Source organism: Sturnira hondurensis, unplaced genomic scaffold (assembly GCF_014824575.4).
Source record: "Sturnira hondurensis isolate 20B ecotype Veracruz unplaced genomic scaffold, ASM1482457v3 Scaffold0001989, whole genome shotgun sequence".
Lineage (NCBI taxonomy): Eukaryota > Metazoa > Chordata > Mammalia > Chiroptera > Phyllostomidae > Sturnira > Sturnira hondurensis.
In genome coordinates this window covers 1,250,066-1,256,065 of record NW_028074620.1, presented here as the reverse complement: position 1 = coordinate 1,256,065, position 6,000 = coordinate 1,250,066, and the positions used below count along the sequence as shown (strand labels likewise).

Genomic DNA, 6,000 nt, shown 5'->3' with positions numbered 1-6,000 from the left:
TGAGAATGGCTATCATAAACAAAGCAATAAACAACAAATGTTGGAGAGGGTGTGGGGAAAAGGGGACTCTGGTCCACTGTTGGTGGGATTGCAGACTGGTACAACCATTATGGAAAACAGTATGGAATTTTCTCAGAAAACTAAAATTGGACTTGCCTTTTGACCCAGCAATTCCACTGCTAGGATTGTATCCTAAGAACCCTAAAACACCAATCCCAAAGAACCTATGCACCCCAATGTTCATAGCAGCACAATTTACAATAGCCAAGAGTTGGAAGCAACCTAGGTGCCCGTCAGTAAATGAATGGATCAAAAACTATGGTCCATATACACAGTGGAATTTTATGCTGCAGAGAGAAAGAAGGAGCTCCTACCTTTTGCAACATCATGGATGGAACTGGAAAGCATTATGCTGAGTGAAATAAGCCAGGTGTTGAAGGACAAATACCATATGATCTCACCTTTAACAGGAGGCTAAACAACAAAATGAACAAGCAAGCAAAATATAACCAAAGACACTGAAATAGAGAACAGGCTGACAGTGACCATAGGGGAGAGGGGGAGGGAATTTCAGGGGAAATAAGGGAGGGATTTAGAGGAGCCTATATAAAGGATACATGGACAACAACTGTGAAGGGTGGAAATGAGAGGGAGGGAGGAGCATGCGGGGTGGGATGGGATGGGAGTAATAGACAGAAAACTGTACTTGAAAAATAGTTAAATAAAAAAATTGGAAAAAAAGAAAGGGAAATTGTAGAAAATAGACAGAGGGGAGGGCAAGAATAGTATGAGAAATATAGAATCTAAAGAACTTGTGTGTGACACATGGACATTAAAGGAGTGGGGACTGGTGGGAGAGGCTTGTGCAGGATGCAGGGTAATGAAGGGGGTGAAATGAACAACTGTAATGGCATAATCAATAAAATACATTTAAAAAACATCAAGGAATAAGTTTAACTAAAGAGGTAAAAGACCTGTACTCAGAAAATTGTAAGATACTGAAGAAACTGAGTTATGCTATTAAGTAGAAACACTTAGTATGTTCATGAATAGAAAGAATTTACATAATCAAAATGTCCATACTATCCAAATCAGTCCATACATTGAAAGCAATTCCTATCAAAATAACAATGGCATATTTCACAGAACTAGAACATATATTCCAAAAATGTATGTGAAACCACAAAAAACCCCGATTGTCCACAGCAGTTTTGAGAAAGAAGAAAAAAGCTGGAAGTATCATGCTACCTGATATTCAACTATATTACAAGGCAATAGTAATCAAAATAGCATAAAAATACACATATATATCTAATGGAACAGAAGAGAGAATTCAGAAATTAACCCACACCTTTATGGTCAATTAATATTTGACAAAGTAGGCAAAGGGATAAACACATTTCATTCAATAAATGATGTTGGGAAGATTGTATAGATATGTTCACAAAAATGAAGCTAGATCACCTTCTTACACTATATACAGGAGTAAACATAAAATTGATTAACTTAAATGTTAGCTTTGAAAACTTAAAAATTTTAGAACAATACCTAGGCCTTAAAATTTTGGATATTTCTCTTAGTTGCATTTTTTGTGATAAATCTCACTGGGCAAGGGAAATAAAAGAAAAAAAAAACTAATATGAGCATATCAAGTAGAAAGTTTTCCATAGCAATAAAAACAATCAACAAAATGAAAAGACAACCCACTGAATGGGAGATCATACTTGCCAAAAATGTATCTAATAAGGGGTTAATATCCCAACTTTATAAGGAACTTAAACAGCTAAACACGCAAATATCAGCATTCCTATTAAAAAAATTTGCAAGAGACCTGAATAGACAGCACTCCAAAGAGGACATGCAGATGCCCAGTGGACATATGAAAAAATGCTCAAGGTCACTAACATCAGTGAAATGCAAATTAAAACCACAATGAGATACCATTTCAACTGTGTCAGAATGGCTATCGTGAGTAAATCCACAAAAATGGTGAGGATGTGGAGAAAAAGATACTCTAGTGTACCATTGGTGGGAATGCAGGTTGGTTAGCCACTTGGAAAACAGTATGGGAGTTTCTCACAAAATTAAAACTGAAACTGCCTTATGACCCAGCAATTCCACTTCTGGGAATATGAGGTCTGTTCAGAAAAAGTCAAGCCATTATTAATATGATAAGAACAGTATGCACAGCACTGATATAACCTGGCAGCCAAGGACAGTGGACTGAAATGCACATGCATAAACAATGATGACTTCACTGTACTGATCAGTGGGGGTGGTAGATGCCATTGAGTGAGCATGTGTACTGTGTGGCTGTCATATTCAAAATGAATATGAGTAGAGCAGTGAATCTTCATCAAATTTTGCATTAAGCTGGAACATTTCTCCACATAAACTATTGGGATGATTCAGAATGCCCCAGCTATGGGCAACTGGTGATTGGCAGCTTCATCAAGACAATGGACCCATTCATGCACCATATTTCATGCAGAGTTTTTTGGCAAAATATCAAATCACTGAGGTAACTCAGCTCAACTACCACCCAGATTCAGTGCCGTGCTACTCTTGGCTTTTCCCAAAATTAAAATCACCTTTGAAAGAAAAGAGATTTCAGACTGTCAAAGAAATTTACTAAAATATGACAGGGCAGCTGATGACAATTGGAAGAACTGTGTGAGGTCCCCAGGTGCCTACTCAGAAGGTGACTGAGGTGTCATTGTCCTACGTGCAATGTTCCTTGCATCTTCTTAAAAAATGTCTGTATTTTTCATATTACACAGCTGGATACCTTCAGGCCAGACCCCATATATCTGAGGAAACCTGATTCACTGATTCAAAAGAATTTATGTACCTTTATATTTATTTCAGCGCAATTTACAATAACCAAGATTTTGAGGCCACCCAAGTGTCCATTGGTAGATGTGTAAATAAAAAGCTCTGACATTTAATGGAACAGTACTTGGTCATGAAAAAGAATGAAATCTTACTTTTTGCGACAACATTTATGGACATGGAGAGTATTATGCTAAGTGAAATAAGCCATTCAGAGAAAAGACAAATACCATATGATTTCACTTATACGTAGACTCCAATGAACACTATAAATAAACAAAACAGAAACAGACTTGTAGTTACTGAGAACAGACTGACAGTTGTCAGGGGGAGGGGGTGTGGGTGAAATAGGTGAAGGGGTTAAGCAAACAACAACAACAAAACTCTCATAAGCACAGAGAAAAGCATGGTGATTACCTGAGGGAAAGGGGGTGGAGGCAGGTAGAAGAAGGTAAACAAAACTCTCTTTTCTATTAATAGAAAGAGACCGAACTTTGGGTTATGAATACTTAGTACAGTATGCAGATGTTGTATTATAGAACTGTATACTTGTATCCAAAATAATTATATTAACCAACATACCCCAAATAAATTTATTAAAAATTTATTTTAAAAATAATAATGCAGTATGTTTGATATGTGCACTTTTGCTGGTTATTTTCTCTAAAAGATTCCTAAAACATAAATCATTCCTATAGAGTATATATGCTTGATATAGCAAGATAATTTCTGATAAGCATCATAGCTTATCTGAAAAGTTACTCTAGAAAACGAGGAAAAAAGAATTTTGAAATAGTTTTGAATTGGGTGTACAGCTCTGCCTGGTTAATAGAAAAACGAGAATTTGGGCCTAGATATGCACTAGTCACCATGTAGTCTTGAAGAAATGACTGTAAATCTTTGGACCTTAGTGCTTTTCATGTTTTTTTCTAATTTGTGTAACAATGCAAATTTATTTTAAATATTAGTAACAATAATAAGTATGTAACTTGTAAAACTGAGAAAAATAGACTTAACTTGAACATTTATAGATATGACAAGAAAATACATTAAAAGGAGGGAACTCATACATGTAACAAATGTATATGATTGCTTAAACATAAGAAAAATATGCAGTAACTATGAAATATGGATTTTTCATGTTAGCTACCAACTTATGATAATAATTTAGAGAAAATTGACTGTGTAGTGGCCCTATAATCTTTTATGTTCCTGAATTTTCATGCTTCCTTGATGTGCTGCTTTTTCCCACATTAGTCCACACCCATATCTACTTCATTGATATTTTCTTCATTCATCCACCCAATGAGTATTTAATCTAGACATTTATCAGGCTAGGTGCTGGTCAGTTTTTTGCATTGCTGATACAGTATTGATCATAGGGAGTTGTTCTGTCTGCTTGCAATTGCCAAAAATTCCACTTTATATTATTATTATTTTATCCTTATTTGAGGACATTTTTACATTGCTTTTAGAGAGAGATGAAAATAAAGAGAGAAAGGAATGAGGGGGATGCAGAGAGAGAGAGAGAGAGAGATAGGAAGAGAGAGAGAGAGAGAAGTGTTGATGGTCGACTGCCCCAGCTGGGGATTGAACCTGCAACCTGGGTATGTGCTTTGACCAGGAATTGAAGCCACAACTTTTGATGTTTGGGAAGATGCTCTAGCCAACTAAGCTACCCTGACCAGGGTGCCAAATATTCCATATTCGAAGCCCAGAGCTTTCAATTAAAGATACATAGATTCATCTCTTGAGTTTGTTTTTCTCTATTTATCTTTCAATGTGCTGTTGTGTAAACTTGTGTCAGTGTCAGTGCTGCTGACATAAGGGCTCTTTCCAAATGCACTGGTGCCCAGTTTATGTATTTTAAAAATGTTTGCAAAGGAATTTTTCAAAATAATCCCTCCTTATAAAGTGCCTACTATATGTGTGCTATAGGAGTTTTACAGCAATACTTGATTTTAAGTATAAGAAATGTTATTTTCAAGGTTGTTTGTTTACTTGATAATGACTATTAACTTCATAGAATACCATATTTTTGTTTTTTCTCCTACTATCAAAATTATGGTGAATTCTTTTTAATTTTTCTGTTAATGTTTTAATCTTAGGGCTTGGTACATAGTAGGCATTCAGAAATCTTAATGGTGTGATTAAATGTATGAATTAGTAAATAAAATGGTCTCCAATGTGCATCAATACTCATTTTTCATAACATAATTCTGCCTCTCCAAAATTTGTTAATTACTACATATGTATTGCCAGAGAAATGTACTACATAAATACGCTTCTAGCCAGTTTTCAAAATTGGGCATTTTTTGTCATGTAAAAGAAGAAAAATATGATTAAAATAGGCATGTGGAACTTTTCCAGATGCAGACCTGTGGAGTGTTGTCAGATCTTCTCTCACTAGTTATTTAGATTCTAGAATAAAAAATCTTCTTTGACCCTCTCTTAAAAAATTTTGGCTACCTCTATAACCCTTGGGCTTTAACACAGAATAGGTGGTCCCTAACTGTTTTTGGTGTCTCCTTTATTTTTTACTATTCCACCCCTCCTTCCCCCAGAATTCCAGTGCCCTGCTGCAACTATTTTTCTAAACCATTTCTGCGCCTGACCTCTTCATTCTATTGTTTTTTACTCAGGTCATATGTTTCCTGCTCCTGGATATTCCCTTGTCCTTGAACCAGGGCTAGAGAGAACACTGTAAATGCAAATGCATTTAGAGTTGTCTTCTGGGCTTTCCTTGGGCCTTCCCTTCTGCTTTCTTTCTGCTGGCACTCTACTTCTGTGCAAGTAGCTTACATTTCTGGAAGTCAAATGTTTTTGACTTTGGCTGTTCCTCTCTCAGAGGCAGGACAACAACGATCATTTCTATAAACTTCCCCCTCTGTTCCCATCTGTAACCACTACCCAAGTGTCCCCTACTTACAGAGTTCCCTTACCTCTGAGATTTATACTTTGGCATCAGGAAGACCATAGATTTCATCTCTCTTCATTTCACAATTGAAGAGAGTTGAACTTTGGTTAAGTTTAGTACAATAAGAGCAGGCACTGCCTCTCAAAACACAACAAAGAGAACAGAAAGGAATAAAAGCAGTGAAAGTCTACAGGGATAAAGAGAAATTTCCCCCCTATCTCTCTGTAAGTGAGAGAAAATTTACTCATCAA

General features: G+C 36.1%; 1 pseudogene; it reads right to left on the bottom strand.

Moving 5' to 3' along the window:
• Positions 1-5,701, bottom strand: part of LOC118981543 (spermatogenesis-associated protein 31E1-like) — a 17,312-nt pseudogene extending 11,611 nt beyond the window's left edge.
• Between the last annotated feature and the right edge of the window lie 299 nt (positions 5,702-6,000).